General features: G+C 35.4%; 1 long non-coding RNA gene across 1 annotated transcript in view; it reads right to left on the bottom strand.

Moving 5' to 3' along the window:
• LOC140691876 (uncharacterized) overlaps nucleotides 1–25,611 on the bottom strand; it is a 457,385-nt gene that overhangs the window by 194,715 nt on the left and 237,059 nt on the right. The window contains exon 2 of the long non-coding RNA XR_012067505.1: nucleotides 8,499–8,547. This is a non-coding gene — a long non-coding RNA (uncharacterized lncRNA). The remainder of the gene's footprint in view (nucleotides 1–8,498; nucleotides 8,548–25,611) is intronic.

Genomic DNA, 25,611 nt, shown 5'->3' with positions numbered 1-25,611 from the left:
ATTAGTAAAAATCCTAGGAAAAAAAGAGGTGCTTCTGGAAAGCACAAAAGAAATTAAGAAAAATTCCACATTCTAAAAAAGTACCAAATATCAAGAGCTTAACCTTGTTGACCTTCTCCCGTATTCTCTAATGGTCCCCGGTTACACTGCTAAGGATCCCAGGGGTACTGCTCACGCCCTTCTTCATTTATCCTCCAGTATCTACCCTGTTAAAATGGAGGAGCAGAGAGCTTGTGTATTCATTAGCGCTGTTAGGTGTGGTTCATATTCTGCAATGTGCGCACAACATGCTGCCAGCTTTCCTTTGAATCACCAGTTCCAGCTTAAAATCACAATACTAACCTTATCCCAGAAACGTCTGTGAAGTTGGAGGTACTGACTGAATAAGATCTATGTTTGCCTTGGTATTCCTTGTGTTAATACTATACTTTCAAGGCCCTTACAGTATCATACCTGAATTGCTATAGAAACCTAACACATGTCCCCATGCTCATTGTCTCACATCTCTAAAATCTGGAGACTCTCCAAATGCCCATCAAGAGTAGAATGGATAAACTGTAGCATATTCAACATAATGGAATGCTAAATAGCTAGAAGAATGAACTACAAATACACACAAAAATATGGATGGCTCTCATAAACATAATATTAAGTGAAAGAAGCCAAAGAGTCCACATGAAATGATTCCATTGAAATAAAGTTAAAAAACAGGCAAAAAGAAACTGTTGTTCCAATCCAAGACAATGGTTTCCACTCTGAATGCAGAATGAAGACAATGGCATTGTAAAAGTCACAACCAACCAAGAAATCCTATCATATTCTTGTTTGTGCTACTTCCCTGTATTAACCAATCATTTATGTTGGAGATGATCATACAAAAAGACAGGGAAAGCTAGGGCACAACACATAGTTTCTCTTCTTTCAGTTCTTCCTTACTCATCAGTAAGCCAAAGCTATACAGGCATGATAGAATGTACACATATCAAAAATGAAATAAAAACAGCTGAGTTACATGTAGATACAGAGAACAGAGAGTAGTGGTTACCAGAGGGCAAAGGGTCAGGGGGAGGGCAAAATGGGTAACTGGGGTCAGTAGTATGGTGACAGATGGAAACTGAACTTTTGGTGGTGAGCACTCTGTAGTGTATACAGAAGTAGAAATATAATGTACACATGAAACATAATGTTATAAGCCAATTATTACCTCAATGAATTAAAAATAATTTTACAAAACAGTTGTCTTAGTTCTGTGTACAAGGTCACTGTTTTGGTAAGAGTGAAATACATATGCCTGCATGAGCTATAAAATATGAGTTGTATAATTTGATGATTCTGCATACAAGTTAAAAGTTCTATTTTCATTTAAAACTGACATTGTACAAGATAAAGATAAATGGTAAAATCCATACTAATAATTTAAAATTTTAATTTTTCTTTACTTTGAATGATATTAAATATAATAAATAAAAATACCATAATGAAGGAGAAAGAGATATAGAGAGTTAAAGATAAGGAGAGAGACAAACAGACATCAAGGAAGAAAGAAACGGAAAAGCTTCATATTTTAGTACTTTTTAATGGCACTTATTTCTTGCATTTTGAACAAGAGGCCCCACATTCTCATTTTTAACTGGACCCCCCAAATTAAGCAGCCTGTCTTCATCTGTAATGCAGTCCCTGAAGATGAACAATAGAAATAGTGCTAGTTATCAGAAAACTCCCTCCTTTCTTTCCTTTCTTCAAAACGTTTCCTTCTACATGCCGGATCACGACAAAGAGGCCATTGTTCACGTGTGGGTCTTACAGACTGTGAATGTCACAGCTTATTTTCCCCTTTGATAAAATTCCCATACAGCTAAATACTTGGCTATAATGAGCAGACCTGACAAATAATAATTTCCTTCAAGGGAAAATACAGGAAACTGAAGTAACACACTGCTCTGAATTTCTCTATAGCACTGGCATGTACAAATCACCATAGCAGAAATAAAACACTTAGCTTCTCCCTATGACTGTCAAAACTCACGAATTACCACAGGAAAAAAAAGATAATAAGCTAAAAATATGTTACTATAGACTTAAGGTGCTAAAGGGTTGGTTAGACACAGGAAGCTACCAGGTACAGACTACTGGGGCCTCTTCTACCATATTTGTCTACTAATTTGTCTCACAACCCACAAAAGCAAGGTTCAGATGAGAGCCACAAAAAAGGAACCTAGTTTGAACTTCTCCACATGTTGCACATTAGACAAGCTGTAGACAGTTAAACATCGGAAGCAACCACACAATCATATGAGCCACATTACTCGTTTTAGATGGAGTAACTGAGGTCCACAGAAGTAAAGTGACTAAAATATATAATCTTGTAACTAGAAAGAGCCTTAAGGGTCTTGTTACCTAACCCTCCACAGATGTTTGATTTCCTTCCAAGTGCTTGAAAACTCTCACTTATGGGAAGCTCATTGAGGGGAACATTTATTTCCTTTTTGAATACATCTTTCTCATATTAAGTCAAAGTCTATATTTACTATAGCTTCTATCCACTGGTCTTAGCTCTTGTATCTTCAAGGTCACTTAGTAGAAGTTAAACGGTGGAGGACAGCTATCATGTCCATACTGAATCTTCCTCTTCTTTAACCCAAATATCCCCCAGTTATACCTCAATGTCCAACCAAAGATCATATAACTAGCAGTGGCAAATAAAGAATGAGACTTCAATTCTCCTAATTTCTTTTATTGTTCTCTTTCCTCTGTATCCCATGATTTTAAAACATGACTGGTAGAAATGTGGGATCAACTAGAATTGCCTAATCAAGCAAAGTCAGTTTTCTACCTAAGCAGGGACTACCCTAAAGGCCTCTAGAAAACTTAAATCAGAAAGCTACCCTCATCAGGGGAAGCGGGGATGGGAAGGGACTGGGATTTCAAAATGTAGAATAGATAAACAAGATAAACAAGATTGTACTGTGTATCGCAGGGAAATATATACAGGATCTTGTGATGGCTCACAGCAGAAGAGAATGTGATAATGAATGTATGTTCATGTATAACTGAAAAATTGTGCTCTACACTGGAATTTGACAGTGATTATAAAATGACTATAATTCAATAAAAAATGTTGAAAAGAAAGAAAGCAAGCTACCCTCATCCCTACTTCCCTCTCCTACATCTCAATAAAATTCCTCATATTCCAAGGACCACATATCCTAAAAGACATCCTGGCCACTAAGCTTCTGCTGGGATGCGATTTAACTTAACAATTCAGCCCTTGCAGCATTTTGCATTAACATAGGCCACAGAAAAATAAAGATACCAAAGCTAATGCCAGATGCCTCATTACTAAGATAAAGAGATGTGAGGCCTAGAAAAATCCAGAAACTGAGGCTAACAAGGAGAAACAAGCAGAAGAGAGGCTGGCTGCACTGAGTAGCTTATTTAGTACTCTGTGCTGTTTGAATATGTCAGGCCTTAAAATCATTATTGTCTTCTGGGGTACATGCAGTAACATAATAAGTGGAGCATTATATGCTAGGCATCCTACTTGCAAAATAACATTATTAAACTTCGTCATAACTCCCCTCTGATGTGATTGATGTTATTCTCATTTTACTGATGAGGAAACTAATGTTCAGAAAGATTAAGTAACTTGCCCAAGGTCATACATCCAGTAAAGTGACAGTCAAGATTTAACTGTTTATAGGGCCCAAGATTTTACCATCCCCTACCTTCTTACATACAGGTTTCTATAAAACTCTGACTCTGTGAACTGTAGGGAGGTGGATGAAAGGAAATAATGCACACTCTTTAGGAAAACTGGCAGAATCAGGACTGAAAGCTACTCTCCCTGAGTCCACTACACCCCAGGATCAGGCAGGTCTTCAGGAACCAAGTAGAGGAAATCCAGAACTCAGTACATCAAAAATACTGAAGCTGAAGCAACAACATCAGAAAGAAGACCAAGGTAAGCTTGATCCTGTGTGGGGCTAGCTGAAGCAGGGATAAGACTCTAAGATTACACTCATATAGGTTTTTCCTCAATTGCTTAGAACAGTGTGTGCCACATCATAGGTGCTATGTGGACACACAGTAGGCATACCTGAATGACTGAGTTACAAATCAAGTTCGTCCAACTCGTGAATGTTTCAAAGCAACATACAAGCTGAAATAATTCAGAGCTAGGAAATGATCCTGTGGGCCAGGCTTATTCCAGGAATGCACCTAGGAAATGCCCCCCTTGAGAACAATAATGAGAATGCTAGGTACAACTTATAGTTATCTGAGACTAGCCCTTTTCACAATTGAGTACTCCAAACTTGCCCTCTGGGAGGGATTTATTTTTCTCTGTCATTTTTAAGAATACATTTCTTTCCAGTTGTTAAATATGAGCGTGCAGAAATCCAGTGGTCTAACGGCGCTTAGCAGGAAACAACAGTCTGGAGAGCCAAAGCAAGCACTGATTTCTTAGACCTCAGCACAGGATATTTTCTGATGTCCAAATACTGCAGAGAAAGTGATTCTACTTGAAATAAATTACATCCTGAGAAAGTAGGAACTTTGATTTACCACCATGCTTGTTTATATTCTCACTAATTCATAAGAGTTAATGACTGGCAATGGGCTTCCTTGTCATTTATTTTAATTCACTTCTCAACAATGTTTTCAACAGATATTAAATAAGATAGTGCCAGGATAACTGTTACATTATCATAAACAAATACCATAAAATTTCAATTAATTGGAATCCAACTAACAGTCCTTTCAATTAAACTGTTTTTCCCCACTGTGTTCACATTTTAGTAGAATGATTATTATCACAAAATAAGCTTGTGTCAGAGGTTTATTAAAAACATCAGCAGCAACAAGCCAAATTCCAGGAAATGCCCTGAGGTCAGTATAGATTCAGCCCAATCTCTTGCTTGTGAATACTAATTCTGAACCATGATCACTGATTTCTACCATGATACCCGAAAGGTCCTGAACTGTGGTTTGGATTAGAAGAGGACAGGAGAGCCGTGGTCCTAGAATTTAGGGGCATGAAAAGCTAAGTATCTGAACAATGAAACACTATCAGGTTATACTAATTTGACATACAGGCATGAGGAGATCCAAAACGAGGTATTTTTATGAGAAAGGATATGTAGGGTAGTGGAAAGTAATCCTATCACCGGATATTCAATTAATCATCAGGCCAAACAGGCACTCAGTTGAAACAGCGTAAATCCTTATAGCAAATATGCTGAGTCTCAGAGAGACTGGGGTTTAAAAAGTCAAGAAATCCAGTTATTTAGGCAGCTGATTTTATTGATTCATCCATTACTATTATATAGAGAGAGCTATTTGCAAAACAAAAACTCAGATACAGGAAACTAAGACAGAATCCCAATGGTTACAAATGGAGGCTTTAAGCCAATCATGAAAGGATTCACATTCAATTTCTTCCCCTTACTACCTGTAATGGTTAACTTTGTGTCACCCTGGTTAGACTGTGGTCCTCACCTACTCTGCTAATTTAGCTTGTGCAGGTATTTTGTAGATGTAATTAACATCTACAGTCAGTTGACTTTAAGTAAAGGAGGTTATCACTGATAATGTAGGTGGGTTTCAGCCAATCAGTTGAAGGCCTTAATAGTGAGAACTTCAGTCTCCCAGAAAAGAAGAAATTCTGCTTTAAGACTAAAGAATCAACGCCTGTCTGAGTTTCCAACTTGCCAACATGCTCTGCAAATTTTAGACTTGCCATCCCCCACAACCCCAGGAGCCAATTCCTTTAAATAAGTAAGAAAGTAAATAAGTAAATAAATATCTATATCTATATATAAGGATGGAGGACCCAAGTCTAAGGAGAGAGAAAGATGCTAGAGGAGAGGAAGAAAAAACAAACAAACAAACAAAAAGACCATCTTGAGTACTCTGGAACCCAACATATCAAAAATTTAAGAAAGAAAAAAATTAACCTCACTTGCCTCAGATAAGACACACCTTGCATACACATGCATATACACACATACATACTCCAAATATACTAAATTCTTAAAAGTTAAAAACAAATCAATAATTTAAAATCTATTAATACTAGAAGAAAACCTTTTTAGGAGCTTGAGATATATGTTTAAGATATCCTTTTAAAACAATTCACACAACCAAAATTCATAAATGAAAGAAAGTGATAAATCTGATTATACCAAAATAAAAAAAAAGGTATACAAAAAAATTACCAAACCAAAGTTAAAAGCAAGTAACAGACTGGGAGAAGATATTGCAATGCATTTAACCAAATAGGAATAATCAAAAGACTCCTACAAATCCATACTATAAAAGACAACTCAGTAGAAAAAAAGGCAAATAATTTACACAGGCAATTTACAGGAACAGAAATACAAATGGCCAATAAAGATACGAAGAAATAATTAACCCTTTAGTTATCAAGGAAATGCAAATCAGAAATACAAGCTACTACTTTTCAAACATTATTTGCAAAAATTTAGAAGTCTGATTTTGTTAAACAAATGGGACCTAATTAAAAAGTTTTGCATAGCAAAGGATACCCATCGACAAAACAAAAAGACAACCTATGGAATGGGAGAAAAGATTTGCAAACAATGTAACTAACAAGGGGTTAATATCTAAAAAATACAAACAGCTCATACAACTCAGTATCAAAAGAATAAACAATTCAATCAAAAAATGGGCAGAAGATCTGAATAGACATTCTTCCAAACAAGACATACAGATGGCTAACAGGAACATGAAAGGATGTTCAACACTGTTAATTATTAGAGAAATGCAAATCCAAACAACACTGATATTACTTCACACCTATCAGAATGGCTATCATCAAAAAGTATACAAATAACAAATGTTAGCGAGAATGTGGAGAAAAGGGAACACTTGTACACTGTTGGTGGGAATCTAAGTTGGTGCAGCCACTATCCAAAACACTATGGAGATTCCTCAAAAAACTAAAAGTATTACTACCATATGATCCAGCAACTCCACTCCTGGGTATGTATCCAGAAAAAGAACGAAAACACTAATTAGAATAGATACATATACCTCAATGTTCATGGTGGCAAGCTATGAAAGCAACCCAAATGCCCATCAACAGATAACTGGATTAAGATGTGATGTGTGTATATATACAACAGAATCTTACTCAGCCATAAAAAATATGAAATACTGCCATTTGCAGCAACAAGGATGGACCTAGAGAATCTTATGCTTGGCGAAATAAGTCAGACAAAGACAAATGCTGTAGGATATCACTTATATGTGAAATCTCAAAAATAACACCAATATGCAAAACAGACTCACAGATATAGAAAATAAACTTGTAGTTACCAAAGGGGAGCAGGAGGGAGAAGGGACAAATTAGTGGTATGCAATTAACAGATACAAACTACTATATATAAAACAGATAAGCAACAAGAATTTGCTATACAGTACAGAGAATTATAGCTGTTATCTTGTAATAACCTATAATGGACTATAACCTGCAAAAATACTAAATCAGTATGCTGCACACCTGAAAGTAACACAATATTGTAAATCAACTATGCTTCAATTTTTAACAGTCTGATTTTGTTCAGATTTGGGCAAGATGTACAGAAAATGCCACAAAGAGCTTTGGAGGGCAATTTGATAATACATAGTTATTGAGATTGCTTGTACTCAAAGACATAGTAACTTCAAACCTCTGCATTTCCCCTACAGAAAATACTTGCATCTATACACACAAAGCCATCTACAAAAATTGTTGATTCTACTAGTGACAATCTGAAACAACCTAAAGTCCCATGAATAAGAGAACTGCTAAATAAACTATGAGGAGTTCATATTATAGAACAACGCGAAGCTAGTAAAAGGGATGAGCTAGGTACACATGCAACAACATAAATACCCACCTGAGACACTTTGTTGAGCAAAGGAAAAAAACAGTTGCAAGATACTTTGTACAGAATAGTATCAATTATGTGACAGTGCACATGAGCATGCACAGGCACCTACGCACAAGCACACATAGCCCAAAAGAAGATACGTATGTAAGTATGGAAAAGCCTGGAAGAAATTTGAAAGGGTAAAAATCAAACTTGTGAAAGTAGTTAATCCAAGAAGAAAGAATAGACTGGAGTTGGGACTACTGATTAAAGCAGACTTTGGTCTCATATATAATATTTTAATTTTTAAAAAGAAGAATGTAGTTAAGGAATTAATTAAAATTAGAAAGAAAAGAAACTCTGAAGCCCTGGAATGAGAAGGCATAAAATGTTGAGGATTTCTCCCTGGCATGAAATATTTCTACTTGTTCACAGCTACCAACGACTTGGTCCTGCACATCTCTTTGGGGCATGGCTCCACAGCTCTACAGTTCTTCAGCGCCAGGCCACAGATCTGTCCAAGCCAACGACTTCTTCCTTGCACTAACAGGCATTAAACCATATCCAAAAAGGAAACCAGTCTTGGATCAGAGCATTTTGAAATGAAAGCCCATTTCAACTTACCAAAATGTCCGCAGTCCTCCATCTTCTAATAGGTTGCAGAGCTGTAAAGCTAAAACAAACAGAAAAAGGTCAAAGCATGCATATTTTGAGAGCTCACACTTCTATGCTTCTGACACACTGCATATTTGGCCCTTCTTCAACGATTTCAATAGGGATTTTTTCATTTAAAACTTGAAAATCTGTAAATTGCTTCTTTGTCAGTGAGTTAGCTAGAACTTGCCTCTCAGTTGCCAAAATCCAACTGTACATAATTTTTTAAGGAAATGAATGATCTCTGGAAATTTGCTGCTCAACTGGCACTAGTATATAACCCATGCTGTGTCGAAAATAAGAATACTCAACAATGGAAAAATGACTATAACTTGTTTAATCAAATAATTACCTTTGATACAGATTGTGTTTTGCAACAAAAGAACCATTTCATAGTTATACAGGGCAACTAAACTACAGTGATATACATTTTATCTTCACTACTAGAATATAAATTGTAAATGTCATAGAAATAATTTTTCAAGGACACCAATTTTGAGTATTTACTATGTGTCCATTACCCTGCCACCACATTAAATACATTATTGCATTTAAATTTTAATCCTCATAGGAAATGTAAAAAAAGTATTATCAATTTTTTAGATGAAGAAAGCGATGCTTAGAAACATTAAGCAACTTGCACTCAAGGTCAGACATCTAGTAAGTAGCAGAGCCAGGGTTTGAATCTGGGATTGTTACATTTCAAAGATAGTAGCAACTGCACACATAATACAACCTTTTATATATCAAATGAGAAAGCTGAATCTGGGAAAGAGATTAAGAAAGTGATCCCATGGGGGTTTGCTTGGTATCAGGGACTCTATCTCATACATCTTTGTACTGCCCATGACACATAACACCGTTACTTGCACATAATACCCAGTAAATGCTTGTTCAATAAATAAATAAATGTACATTTAAAGTTACACAAAAACAAAAGGCTTTCAATATGCTATTCCACTCTTTAGTATCCCATTTTTAATTCATTCTCAATATAACTTTACTTGCTAAAAGACAAAACTCCATACAAAATAGAGCTCTCTTAGACCTCATTACTTATTAAAAGCAAGATGAGCTTAAAAAGAAATGAAAATTGTAAGAGTAAAGCAAAATCAATTAATGGATTTGACATTTTATGAAATCAAAATGAAAATACTACCTGTGACATGCTTTTAGGTTTTGCTTTTAAATTATTGCTAATTTTAAATATTACACAATGTATCTTCTCTTTGTTCTAAATACCTTATAACAAGTGTTGGCCAAAAAGCAGTAAAAGTATGTGCAGCACTTGAAAAAGAGAAATGTAGTGAATTAAATCCACAACTAGGAAGGAAGGTAAAATGATTTAACCACTCCGGAAAGTAGGCACCTTCTCATAAAAATGCACATTTACTATATGAACCAGTGATTATGCTCCTAGGTGTTTAAATGAAATGAAACCTATGCTCACGCAAAAAGACACAAGTGAGTATGTATACAGGATTTTTTTTTGTTAAGCATCAAAATCTGGGAAAAAAACCCAATCGTCCTATCAAGTACTGCATAAATAAATTGTGGTGCATTACATCGTATATTGGAATCTCAGAGCTTAATTAGGAATTAAAAGGCAAGAGCCATAGATATGTAACAACATGGATGAATGTCAAATCCATTATGATAAGTGAAAGGAGCCATTGCAAAAGAATACACGCTGTATGATTCCATTTATGTGGCATTCTGGAAAAGGGAAAATAATAGAGATGGAAAACAGATATGTCAGAGGCTGGGAGGAGGGATTAAATACAAAAAGGTATGGGGGGGAATTGGAGAAGAGGGCAGTGGAATTGTTTCATCTCTTAATTTTGTTGGATTGCACTTGTCAAAACTTACAGAAGTATACGCTAGTAAACAGGGCAAATTTTACCATATGTAAATTATACCACAATTTTTTAAATTAAAAAAAAGCCTCACTTAAAGTACTTATAAGACAACTGTTCACATGGTGTCCCATCTTGTTTCAAGGAGGAACAGATATGGCTACAGATAGATCTAATGTAAAAGGTAATAAAATTTTGTAATCATTTCTAAAGTTCTATCATTTAAAATAACATAATAAACTGTGATAATCAAAGTCCTTTTCTCCCCAAAACTAAGGGAAACTAAGGAAAATCATGTCAAAGAAAAAATACGGGAAGTACAATTCAGATTAAACTAGCAGTGAGTTTAGTACAAAAATGCATGCTAGAATGTCTTTCCATTTCCTAGAGAATGGTCACAAATGTAGTTCAGGGTTTCCTAGCAATTGATACAAATAGGGAGATCCAATGGGTTACATGAGTCCTGTTGTTGCTCAGTAAAGAAAAAAAAAATCTGATTTCTTAGGAAAAAGGAAGAGAATCAAGTATTATAAGCCAAAAGAGAAAAGAAAACTTAGATGAGACAGAAGCAAAATACAGGAATTAAAAAAGGGGGGGTTAATAAATAAAGCCAGTGATTGGGTATAAGGGGGGAAAATAATATATCTGGCAAATAAAAGATTACATCAATTAATTAAAAAGAAGACAAACACAAGCCATAGGTATACCAGGCTCTCTACCATCTCAGGGTCTTCACTCTGTTGTTTCTCCTGCTTAGAATGCTCCTCTGCTAGCCCTTTCCTTGGCTAGTTCAGCTTAAATATCAGCTGTTCAGACAGGCCTTCCCTGATAACCTAACAGAAAGTAGACTACCCTACCTACATGACCAAGTACTCTTTATTGTACCATTTTTATTTATTTCCTTCATTGCAGTCAACACAATTTATATTTATTCAATTACCACCTTTAGGTCTGTCTCATCTTACTCTTACTAGACTGTAAGCTCTATAAATGACAATAGAGAATTTGTGTGTGTGTGTGTGTGTGTGTGTGTATATATATATATATATATATATATATATATATATATATTATTTTTTTACTGCTTCATCCCTAGTGTCTAAATCAGTGCTTGGCACACAGTAAGTGCTCAAAAAATATATTAAACTACATGTTTGAATTAGAATGACAGGAAAAATTAAATCCTCTTGAGTATTTTCAAATAAATTTGGTAACCATTTATTAAAAAAGAATACATTTCTACTAAAACACAAAGACTAAAAATCAGTACTACAAGAAACAGAGAATGCATATACTACTCCAATGATGGGAAGTTACATTTTTTAGACAAATGCTTAAATAAACTGGAGCTGATGGAGTCAGTAAAACTTATTTCAAACTTTCTTAGACTACATCTTCTTTTGCTTCAAATCATTTTTAAATACAGAAAAAGAAGTTATGCTGCCCATGTCATGGTATAAGGCAGATATGTTTTTATTCTAAAAATTGAGAAGAAAAATATCAAATGAGAGAATTCTAGGCTGATATTACTTTTGAAAAAACAATGTGTGTATGTGTTTGTATATACATATATTATGTATTATATTATTCAACCTATATATGTGTGTATAGCCTGAGTAAAATCTTAAAATCTGAAGAAATAGAATACTAGAACATAATTTTTTAAAGTTATCAACTATAACTTACTATTTATTCTACCAATACAAGTTAGTGTAATGTGGTGATGGGAAAATATATACATTTTTTATTTTTTCAATAGCTGCCAAGAAACATTGGTAATGTTCAACGTATTTTCTTAACAAAATTAAATGTTTTCATTCCTAACATGAAAAGGGCACATTTAAAAACTGAATCAATGATACAGTTCATAGAGAAGTGTGACCAGAATTACTCTCTCTAAAATCAAGTACAGGCAAAAATACAACCCCCAAAATGCTAGCCCTTTTTCTTTTCCTGGTTGCCATTCTCTTTTAATGGAATATTGACCAAGATTTCCAGAGAAAAAAAAAAGGAACTGAAGGTACATTTATGAAAGGAGGATACTAAAAATCACTTTTTGCTTGTGACATGAATAAATAGTACTCAGAAAATCCAAAGAAGTCAACCAAAAAATTACCAGAGGTAATAAATGAGTTCATCAGTGTTGTGGAATGAAGCAAATCCAAAATAAATTAATTAAATGCATCCTTATATACTAATAATACAGAAAATACAATGAATAACTGGAAAAAATGAGATTACATTCTCAGTAGTTACTAGAACAGTAATGTCAATGCATTGATTGTTTGTGACACAAAGAAAACTGAGGCCCTAATGAGTAAAAAATGGAAGATTTAAATAAGTAGAGAAATAAATCTAACAATGAGAAAGATAAAGATGACAATACTCACATTCACAAACACATACTTCAACAGTTGCCAGAATTATGTGCTATTTTAACTAAATGAGGGAGACTAATCAATGATATAGAGCTTTCAGAAATAGATTCAAATTATTATTATTATAATAACTAAAATTTTGTTAAAAATAAAAGTTACAGAGCAATGGAGAAAAAATCATTTATAATTGTTTTCCCAGCTGGTTACATATATGGTTAAAAATAAATAACTCAAACCCATTCCATACACTGTACATTTGCACCAAATTCCAGATAACAGTCAAAACTTCAATGACAAAGTATTTTGCTAAATTATAAAGTTAAATTATGTTTTAAAAATTGAAATTTGGTGTCAGGAGAGGTCAAAGCTAGTATCTGAGAAGAAAAACGCATCCATTATGTTGCAGTAAGACAGATTCAGCTAAAGGCAATGGGTAAGAGTTCCAGCCAGGCAGGCCAATGCCTGGAGAATCCAGGGATGAGAGATGGCAGTCCAGGTAAACAGTCAGCACTGGGGAAGCCCAGGAGAGGGGGCAGGTGTTGGTGGTCTGGGAGACAGGTAAAGAAGAGCAACGTGGACGGCAGTGGAGGTGGGCATTATTTGGATAGGCAGCTGATGTCCAGAGTTATGGCAGCAGATTCTGCAGTCCCAGTTGCTAGGCTGGGATTTAGAATCAGAAACCAAGCTGCTAAAAGAACAGGGGAGGGAAAGGCAAATTCCCAGTCTTAGAAGATTCAGAGTACGAGGTAGATTATCAAAGCAGAGACCCTGTGATAGAACTGCTGTGAAAGGTCTAAGCACAATTACAGGAAGGAGGCAGAAACCAAGTTAGTAGAAAACAGGTTGAGCCAGTCCAGGCTTACTATACACGCAGAGGTTAAGTGGTTCCAAAGGTGAGGATTAAAAGAGCTTGGGGATAGTGAACCAGGTAGCTCACTATGAAATGGCATTTTATTCCAGCTTTACAAGGGAGATGTATTTCTGAATTTTAAGGAAATAGAGTATGCCATCTCATACAAGATAAATGTATTCAAATGCCTTAAAAATAAAAAGGCTGTTAAGCTATGAAATGCTATGAAATGTAATAAAATGACTATCAAAAGAAAGCATCATAATGGGAAAATTTCATGAGAAAAATGTAACTGATAACGGCTCACTATCCAACTTGAATAAAAAATTAATGTACATATATCAGGCTAATACTCAGATTCCACCTGATAAGTTAACAAAGAAGATGAACAGGCAGTTTATATAAAAAGATTGAAATAGGATATAATCATGTGAAAAAAAAGATAAATCCTCAATAGCAATTAAATGAATATAAATTAAAACAACTTAAAAGTTCCATTACTTATCTATTAAAGTAACAAACACATACAGTTTATAGTCATCAGCTAGCAGAAATTTGGGGAAATGGGTGCACTTATACATTGCTATTGGATCTGTAAATTGACTCAGTTTTGCAGGATGTTAATTTGGCTATGTACAAAAAGAAGAAAGAGACTACTCACAATTTTTCTCCTAGTAACTCCATTGTAGGGAATATACCCCCAAGGAAATAGCCAAAGGGGAAAGGTAATTTGTACTACAATTCTCAAGGCAGTGCTCTGCACAACTACAAAAAACAGGAAAGTGTACAAATGTTCTTTATTACTGATATTTAACAAAGATTTTTTTATAAGCAGTAAAAGTAACAAATGTAAGGAGTCTGTTATATAGAATACGTAAAATTGCTATGTGAAAAAAATCAGAGTACAAAAAAGTACACAACAGTACAACCATGCTAAAAGGTATAAGACCATGCATAAGCTTCCATTTCTTCTGCCAGCTTTGGTAAGATGTATTTTCCTAGGAATCTGTCCATACCAACTAAAATTTTCTAATTCACTGGCAAAAAGTTGTTCAAATTTTTTTTAAATTTAAACATGTTGGAATTGTTCCCCTTTTCATCCCTGATACTGTTTATTTGTGCCTTCCCTGATTTTTACCTGAACAATGTTGCTAGAAGTTTATATATTTTATTAGTCTTTTCAAACAATCAACTTTTGGTTTTGTTGAATTTCTCTACTGTAAGTTTGATTTCTACTTCATTTCTGCTCTTGTCTTTATTTTCTTTCTTCTGTATTTCTTGAGTTCAGTTTGCTGTTCTTTTTCTAACTACGTGAAATGGTTATTTGTATCACCGCTTTTCAGCCTGTCTTCTTCCTAAGGTATTTAAGGCTACATATATCTCTCTAATAACAGCTGCATCGCATAGTGTTGATCTATACTTGTTATCATTCAATTCAAAATATTTCCTAAAGCCCATTATCATTTTTCCTTTGATTTATGGATTCTATTGAAGTATATTGCTAATTCTGCAAATATTTCATAATTTAACGGTTATCATTTTGCTATTGATTTATAGCTTGATTCCATTATGGTCAAACAACACACTTCATATAATTTAAATCCAACAAAATTTATGGAGATTTGCTTTATGGACCACCATATGGTCAATTTGGAAAATATTTCCATATGTAATTGAAAAAAAAGTATAATCTGCAAGACTCACATGCAGTCCTCTATACATGCATTGGTGTGTTGGCAAATATTGAACAACTGGCTCTCAAACAGATACCCAGATGTGTACTGTTGCCCATTTCCAGGGTGTGACTACTCCCACTATGACCAATTGCAAGCAATCAACATGCAATCACTGATGCATATATGTACCTCTCACAAGTCAGTATAGGCTCATTCCACTATATCAGTGTATTTAGACATCTTATTAGGTCGAGTAATTAGTTGTATAGCTCAATATTCTATATCCTGACTGATTTATTGCTATGGACCGAATATTCACTTCCCTTTCACATGTCCAAATCTAAAAGGTGTGAGCTCTGGGAGGGGCTTAGGTCATGAGGGTGGAGCTCTCGTGAATGGGAGTCATGGTCTTCTAATAGACCCCACAGAGCTCCCTAGTCCCCTTCTGCCACGTGAGGTTACAGCTTGAAAATGGCCGTATGTGAGGAAGTGATCTGTCACCCAACAAAGTTGCCAATGCCTTGATTTTGGACTTCTCAGCCTCCAGAACTGTGAGAAATAAATTTTTGTCTTTTATAAATCACCCAGTTAATGGTATTTTGCTATAGCAGCCTGAATGAACTAAGACATTTATCTTCTTATTCCATTATTTACCAAAAGAGGTATATAAAATCTCTTTCATTGTGGACTTGCCAAATTTCCCTTGTATTTCTGTTAAGTTTTGCTTTATATATTTAGAAGCAATACCATTAGGTATGTACAAATTTATAATTATTTTATCTTCCTAAATGGTTGAACTATATATATATATATAAAGTATATATACACATACACACACATACTGGTTTATACTTTAATAAGTCTTTTTGCCTTAAAATCTACTTTACTGAGGTGGGAGGAGGTACTGAATAAGAGGGCTAGGGTTGATAAACCTCCTAAACACAACCATACAACCAAGACTTGATGTGACCATGTTTCTCAATCTTTGAATGCCCCATCAGATACTTACTCAGATGAAAAAAATCTGTTTATTATTATCTGAACCAAGATCTGAATTTCATTTCATATAAAATGCTTTTGCAGGGTTTTAATGAACACTGAATTTTCCAAGAAAGCAACTACTACATAAATAAAGTTCATACTTTGTTTTGTTCACAACGAAAGCAAGAATTGTTCACCATTTAAGGTACTTATATCACCAATGGCAATAAATATCACTGTATTTAAGTCATCAACACACCACTCAATATTTTATTTATAGAAGTTGTATCCATAGTGGTTCTACATGTGGATGAAAATGTTTAGTATAACGTATAGTGTAGTAGTATCTGAACATATACATATTCAAATACATTTTCTATAAAGTATTTTCCTTAAGCATTTATAGTACACTTCAGAATATATACATATTCCTAGATAAAAGAAGATTATACTATCTATGAGTTTCAGCATAGCATATTTAAGCGATAATTACAAAGTATGTGTTATAATTTAAAGTATTTTGCTGAATATTTGGGAGAAAAAGCACTTTGAGAGTATGGGCACTTTTTTATAGAAATTGCAAGTAATTCTGAAGACACATGGCTTCAAATTTTCTGGGCACTAAAATCTGAACCCAGATAATTATATTCTCAAAAGAGGTAGCAGACAATTAGTATGAATTAATGTTTTTTAGTCGTAAACACCAAGGCATTTCTAATTCCTGTGAAAGTCAAACCAGGTGACCTAGTATCAGTAAGCCAGTCCCGAGAATATAATAGCCATTTGAAATAGCTCCCACAGTGGAAGAAAGGTCAGGAGACAGATCCAAAGCCAACAGCTTTGGCTTTTGCTGACCATCAATCCAAAGCTTATACTCTTTATATTAATTTGGTTGTGACAAAAACAATTCTAGCCAATTAGAGTTGAATGAAAAAATAGATACCCATTTTTCTTCCAATGTGCACTTCTCTCAAGCGACTTCTTTGATTATTCCAGCCCTTGAGAAAATTTTCTTCTCTAATGCTTACAGACTTTACAATCTGTACCTGACAATCTAATCCTTGTGTTCTCAAGGCAACATTATACAGTGACTAAGACAGCAGGTTCAAAGACTGCCTAGGCAAAAATTCCAGTTATTCTACTTGTTAGATGTGTAACCTTGGACAAGTTACTTAACCTCACTATGCCTCAATTTCCTTGTTTGGAAAATGGATATGATAATATATATTTCATAGAGATTGTTGTGGAACACAACTTAATATGCATCAAGTGCTTAGAACAGTGCCAGTTTTCATTATATAGCTTTTATTAATTCTTTTAACCTATTCTTAGCACAGAGCATAGGAATATAGTGCCTACTTGTCAAGTATCCAATAAGATGACTCTGTGGTATAAATTTGACTATGGAACGGAAGAAGAGAAAATGGCCTACAGAGACCAGATCTACAAACCTTGAACACATTAGCATGAGCACTAACTCAAAGTTTTCCAAAATGTGTTTAAAACACAGCTCATCATACATATATTTAGGATCTACTATGCATCAAGCACTGGGCTAAATTCTAGAGACACAGTTATAAATACCACAAATGTGGTCTCTTCCTCCTTTCAGTGGAAGAGAGAAACAAGTAAGCAAACCATTTGAATATAATCTAAAAAGCTGTATGATGAAGGTGTAAAGAGATTAAGAAAAAACACTCCTCTAATTTCTAGATGAGTTGGAAAAAGCAGATGGGCCTTAAGGTAACACTCTTCACAGAAGTGACATTCAGGGTGGCAAGTAGATTGGATGGAGAATGATTACCCTGCAACTTCCAGAGAGCTCAATGATGCCAGGAAGATCACATGTTAGAAGACAGGCTGTGGAAGGTAAGTAAACATGAGGAGGGGAGCTGGCAAGACGGAACAATGCTATACAGGACTCTACACTGATGACTGCAGCTAACGCTGTTGTACGATGGATAGGAAAGTTAAGAGGGTAAATCCTAAAAGTTCTCATCACAAGGAGAAATTTTTTTCCTTGTTTCTTTCTTTTCTTTTCATTGTATCTAAGTGAGAAGATGGATGTTAGCTAAACTTACTCTGCTCATCATTTCACAGTGTATGTATATCAAACTATCACGTTGTACACCTTAAACTTATACAGTGATGTACGTCAATTATTTCTCAATAAAATTGTGGGGGGAAGGATGAAGGGAGAGACTTGCTTAATTCCATAGTAGGGACTTTTAAACCATTGTTAGAATTCATGTCCGTGGGCTCCATAACCTTTTGTACTCTTGGTCAGAATTCTGCTCTGTTGGACAATTACAAGTCTAAACTGCTGGTGAGCTTAGCTCAGGTTATCAGGTTATTTTAAGTGTTATTTTAAGCATAGTAATCTTTGAACATTTTATATCCTTTCAGCCTCCATGTTCTTCCTTGGCGAGAACATCACATTTATTACAAAATTAGAGTCCAGAAATTCCTCTGCAAACTTTACATCGACTTAATATAGCACACAGTTTCTGACAGTTTCTCATGGCACTGTCGGATTTCTTCCCTAGATTCCTATGACAATGTGAGAACTCCCAAATGCAAAGACTTTTTAGGTCTTTAAATTTTACTTCTGGGATTAGAGCTTCAGGCACTGATAGCTGGTATCTCTCAGATTCAGTCCAAAACAGGTTAAAGATCATTTTAACAACTCCCATTAAAATAAACTCATATATGTATATGGTCCCACATTTAATATGCATCTTCTTGTTTAAACCCTGTTTTACAGTTATTGCTGTAGCTATTTCGTATTACAAGATTTCTCAGCACAAAACACCATATCTTTGTCATCTCTGTAATACACAGGACCTAACATAACACCTATAGGTACTAAGAAAAGTTTATTGATTGACTGATTAAATAAATGGTAAAGCCACTTTTTAATCTCTATTTTAAAACCTCATAAATTCTATTCAAATATGGTTCTTAAAATGCTTTGTTTTGAAAGAGATGTTAGCCCATTTAGAAAGCGATTTTGCTAATAATAGAAAATTGGGTAGCTACAAGGTTTTTCAAAAGACGAGCCGATTCTGAAAGCAGGTGTATTTGATTTTGTGTGATGGTTGCTAAGGGAACACCTAAATGTAAATTTCATTTTACCTAAGACTCAGTTAAAATATTGATCAGAAAAGAGGGAAGAAGCTTCAAGTCAAGTAATAAAGTGACCGAGAAACTGCTTTTGGATTGGAAGAGAAAAAAAAAAGATTATACTTTATGTAATCAATCTATTTCAGCATAGATGTAGAAAGGAAAGCTAGCAGTAAGGAAGCAGAGAGGAGATGCTGTCTCTCTTACTCCCTGACAGTTTCCATTTCATGCTAAGACTCAGTAAAGTAGAAAAGGCAAAACAGCTAAATGCTAGCAATTTAATTCCTTTAGCACTTAGTGATCTAGATTTCAACTTAAAGCTCACATCTTATAGTAAACCTCCCCTGCCTTCAGGAGGGTGAAGTGCCTTAACATGTGTACTTACAGTACCTGGAACCTCTCCTCTTTAACATCAATTCTGGGAAACCAGGGGCCATGCCTTAATCATACCTATATCCTGTAGCACCTTGTCCAGTGACCCACTTCCCTTTTAAACCTCTTCTCTCATTCTCTGCTTCACACTCTACACTACAAATGGGACTGAAAAAAAAAAAAAAAAGGAATTTCTGCAACAGGCCCCTCCTTCACCCACCGTTGAACCTTTACACAGACTATTTTCTACCATGAGCCCCTAAGCCCTATCATTCCCTGATATAATGTTTCTCAACCTTCAGTTCTCTGCTTATAAATCACTTCCTTCAAGACCTCCCTAACTTTCCAAGTCTGGATGAGGATGCCCTCAATGTGTTCCAGGTCTAGCCTACCATGGCGCACATCTCATGGTAGTTTATTTCATGGTGGAAAGCACCTCATCTCATCTTCAGCACCCAGCACAGTGCCCGCCACATCACATGAGTTTAATAAATAGCTGATGACTGCATTAAAAATAGAATGCCTACTGTAGAGAAAGGAACCTGACAGGTGTGGGGTGACACAGGGATGCATACGACACAACTCTTGCTCACAACAACAGGAGGACTCAAATACATGATTAAGACCAACACAAGGCAGATTGTAATGAATGCTACAATTAAGGCAAACATGCACTCTGAATTTTCTAGAATCATGTTGATTTCAAATAATCCAGCACATTGTTCCTGTAAGTATACTTATAGTTGTCAAAGCATGCATCCTGATTTTCGAGTTCAGCAAATGCAGTCCCTGTAGTTATAACTAAAGTATAAGCAAACTGCTGTGGGGGTACAGAAGATGTAAAGACATATTAGAGAAAGTGCAATCTGAAATGGGCTTTGGACGGAGAGTGCCAGGCAGAAATGAGTGAAGGGGAGAGAAATTTCCGGCAAAGGAAATCAGCCTAAGCAAAAGCTCTGAGGCAGGAAGGTGAAGGATGGAGCCAAGTAACGATGAGTAAACCAGTAGGGCAGGAGTAGGGAATAAGAGATCACCTTAAAGCATAAGTAACATTAGAAATGGTAAAGGCGTTCCTGACCTTTGCTTAGTTGCAAGCAGATAATTCTCTTTCTCACAGGGGAGTTCAGTTGACTGTCTACACAGGAAGACAGGCCAAAGAGGTTGTGACACTTGGTGACGTGCCAGAGGCACAAAAACTTATTAGGGATGGGGAGAACCTGTTAACTCTAAGACTCAGAAAGAAACCTTGTGGGGGTGTGGGATGGAAAGAATAAGAATGTTGTACTTATTTTTTAACTTTATCTTAACTGTATATCTTTAATGATGATGTATAAATATTAAAAAAGAATTCTATTTAGGGGTGGAATACGATTGAGTAGCAGAACATGCTAATCTAGTTAAGCACGCCTACAGAAAGCATCATTCAACTGAAAGCAAGCGAAGTATCTAAGGGTCTAGTCTGAGTCCTAATATAGTGATAGTGATATCTCATTATCTAAAGCTAATTTATCTGTACAAATGTATAGATCCACAGTATTATCAACCAAATGGTACCTCTAATTTATTGATGGGTAGCACATAAAATGCTTAATTAATTGCTTCATTAAAATCAGTTTTTGTAGATAACACTTAATTTTCAAAAGCAGATATTCAAGTAAGTTTACACATAATTTTCATGCAGTTCACATAGCAAAGAAAGCCTTGCAAATCCATTCCTTTAAGCATATCCCGATTTCTCAGGATATCTGAGAAAGAGACATTTGGTTTCTGCAGTTCTTTGCATCAGCTGCGGATATGAACTGTCTCTTCATGGAGAACCTGAGCAGAGAAACACGACGGGAAGAGTAGGCAGCAACCCTAGCTCCAGCTCTTCCCAGTGCCGTGTCCTTATTGGGTTTATTCTAGGAATTCATCAGATACTGACTAATTCAAATATATGTATAAAACTCTCCAAAGGAAATTAGAAATGATTTTTGAATTATCCACGCATTTATACTAGACCCTCAGCTAGAAGAGGCCCAGTGACTAAATAGTTCAGAACTTTCATTTTAGGGACAAGAAAACAAAAACTCAGATAAGCTAAGGAACTTCCACACAGCCACCCGTATAACTGTGCAGGTTATTCACTGCATATATCCAGTATGAGTAGACTACTCCTTGAGTTGCTCGGCGTATAACTTACACAGCCATATGTGTGCCCTTTATGCCCCGGTCATAGGGCTAATTGCAGAATCAAGAAGGTAACATAGCATCACAGTTAAGCATGGAGGCTCTGGAGTCTATCTGCCTAAATTCAAATCTCACTTCTGCTAATTGCTAGCTGTGTTACTTTATACAAGTAGTCAAATCTTTTTAAATTTCAGTCTCTTCATATTTAAAATGGGGATAATGACATTACATACTTAGGATTGTTGTGAGTATGAAATATTTAGTAAAGGAATAATAAATACTAACTTTTATTGTTATTATTTTTAATCACACTAAGCACAGGTCTCCTAAATTCCATTCATTATTGCTTTCATTCCCTTCCTGTATATGAGTAGGCAGAGATTTGCCCTGTAACAAAGTATTGGCTAGTTGTGCAATGATTTCTGGTACTATTTCACTTAGTACCCATACTAACTACAAAAATAACAAACATACACTGAGTGCTTTTGCCAGGCCCAGTGAGTGCTAAGCAAACTTATATACATCTCATTCAACCCTCAAAACAACCCTCAAAAGGAAGTAGTTTTATCATCTCCATTTTAGAAATGAGAAAATCAAAGTCATTAAGATTAAATAACCCAATTAAGGCCCTTCACCAGTAAACAGCAGCACCAGATTTCAAGGCCAAGTCCATTTTACCCAAGTCCATGTTCCCAATCACTGTGCTTTGTAGGAGAGGAAAAATTTTCTTCTACCTTTCTAGGTTCTTTCAGTTGGTCTAATAATTAAATTTGCGTAAGACAGATAAGCAAGAGAAAAACAATTTTAACTTTGTATGCACAGGAGTCTCCCACAAACATGAGAGACTCAAAGAAAGTAGGGTAATTGAGGCTTATATGCCTCCTGAGCTAAGGAGAAGGGGATAGGGGGTCTGGTGCTTCAAAGGGAAGGAAGACAATTCACAGGAAGATGGGAAAAGCAAATTTTTGGTAAATAAATGTTTGCCATTCATGCAGAGACAATGGGACACAGAGAAATTTGAAAACAAACCCGGCCAAGCTACCCCCAACTTAGCACACCTAGTCCCTACTCTTTGTAGTTCTCTCTGGTGGTAGTTCTCTTCCTAGACCTGGCCCCCTATCTCAATTCTTTTAGGCAGTTAAGGGGAAAGTAGAAACTCTTCCTGAGTCTGTTCAGCCTTGATTATCTTCAACTCAAAATAATCCACATGCCATTCTGGGGCAGTCTGCCCTGAACTCCATTAGCTTCCTCAGTATGACAAGAACATCTGAGCCTCTTCTATACTTCATTACAATGGCCTTTGACCTGGACTAATCAGTCCCTAGACCTCTGCTCATTTGCTTACCCGCCCACCACCCAGGCCAGCTCTGAAAAAGATGTACAACAACCTGTTTCCTTTGCTATACTATTCTATTACAAACAGCAGAACCTCAATCTGCAATGTTACACAAGGGCTACCATGAAGGGCAAATATTTCCTAGGTGCTAATTTTCTATTCCCCTCATCTTTCTTCTAGTGCTCCTTTCCTGTTTAATGTTTGAAAAATTAATCGTTTAATTTCAAGTGTTGATTTATGAAACCAACACTGACAGGGATATCTTAACTGAATATTTTTGAGCTCATCATTTCTGCATAGCAGGTAATGGTACTGCTGTAGAGGGGAAAAAAAAAATACAGGCTCACAGCGAAAGAGAATGTGACAGTGAATGTATGTATGTTCATGTATAACTGAAAAATTGTGCTCTACACTGGAATTTGACACACCATTTTAAAATGACTATAACTCAATAAAAATGTTTAAAAATTAAAACAAAATAAAATAAAAATTAAAATTAAATAAAATTAAATTAAAAAAACAGAGAGAAGAGAGCAAGGGAGAAAATATTCCCTCTCTTTGGAGGAAAAAGTAGAGCCATAGTTTTGAGTCACAAGTGTTACTGAGAAACTCTGAGGAACAGCAAAAAGGAAATCAGGCCTTTACTTTTCATTTGACTCAGTGACTTCTCCAGGGTTAACATCAGTCAAAGTAAAGCCCAAATGCAAATTCAAATGAACAGAGACATAAAATATTTACATTGTATATGTATTACATGTATTATGTAGGTAAATGTTGTCATCTAAAATATGAATCTTTTTTTTAATTGAAGTATAGTCAATTACAATGTATCAATTTCTGGTGTACAGCATAATGTCCCAGTCATGCACATACATACATATATTCATTTTCAAATAAAATATCACTCTTAACTTAAATGTCTGTAGATTCTAGTTATCAGTGATCGATGGCTACTGACCATAGACATGATAAAGAGAAGTTTTTTAAAATATCTGGGAAGACTATGATTAGAGATACAATTTAACATTTTTCTTAACTTTTATAGATTCCACATGACTTGTAATTACTGCATCAACATATGTTTGCTGTTATTGTTGTTTCCTCCAAAACAAAGCACTGATGATTCACTTTTCCTATTATTATGAGCTTTCTCATGTACATGTTCCATAAACAAGGTCAGCCCCTTCCTCTAGGCCAGGGGTCAGCATACTTCTTTCATAAAGGGTCAAATACTAAATGTTTAGGCTTTGTGAAACATAAACTCTCTATATTAATTTCTCAGTTCTGCCACTGCAGCAGGAAATCAGCCATGGACTATATATATAAAGGAATGTGGATGGCTGTGTTCAAATAAGAATTTATTTATGGACACTTAAATTTGAATTTCATATAATTTTCACATGTCATAAAATCTTATTCTCCATTTGATTTTTTCAGCCATTTAAAAATGTAAAAACTATTCTTAGCTCACAGGCTATATAAAAACAGGCAACAGACTGGATTCGGCCTTTACACCACAGTTACCACTTCTTAATCTAGGTATGGATTAAGCAAATCCTAAAAGGAGATGATATGTATTTTGACTTTGATATTTATCCTATAGAGTCAGAAATGAATAATGGCAGAACTTAATAGGCTACACCAATTATCAGGGTCACCTGGTGTGTTATGTCTCATAATACTATAAGGGTCAGCTTTGGGGAGTCACAAACCCCCACCATAATGGCTCTAAATACGAGATCTTAGCTTTGACAGTTACTGACAGCAGGAAAAGAAAAAACTTGCAATTGGCAAGAGATTCATGTTAATAGGTATGTTTTAGTTCCAAAGAAACACCATGAATAAATGTTTTTCAATCTTTCTTTTTTGGGGGGGGGGTATATACTAGAAAACTGATAGAGAACAATCTTTCTAAGACTAGTCAATAGCTATTCTAGTCATTTTCTGTAATTGCTTAGGCACAAACATCAATAAATAGCACACATTTCTTTCTCTCCCACCTCCCCACAAGAATTTTGGTAAGATAGAAGCAGCATTCATGCAACTATAATGATTTCAAAACAAAAGAATCTCATTTTCATATGGATCATTCTAACATGGATTAAAACTCCATGAAGGTAGGGGTCATGTGTGCTTTGCTCACTGTTCTATCCCAGAGACCTCGTACACTGCCTGGAATATAGGAAGTTCTCAATAAATAAGGCAGTATCATATGGTGGTTAAGAATGTGCACCTTGGAGTTAGATAGACATGGATTTGAATCCTGGCTCTACTTGACCTCACAAGTCACAGAGGCTTACTGAGCCTGTTTTCTCACCCATAAAGTAAGTATAATAATAGTG

The sequence above is a fragment of the Vicugna pacos genome, chromosome X (assembly GCF_048564905.1).
Source record: "Vicugna pacos chromosome X, VicPac4, whole genome shotgun sequence".
NCBI classification, from domain to species: Eukaryota; Metazoa; Chordata; class Mammalia; order Artiodactyla; family Camelidae; genus Vicugna; species Vicugna pacos.
The sequence above is the reverse complement of the archived record's forward strand: the minus strand, read 5'-3'. Positions and strand labels throughout refer to the sequence as shown.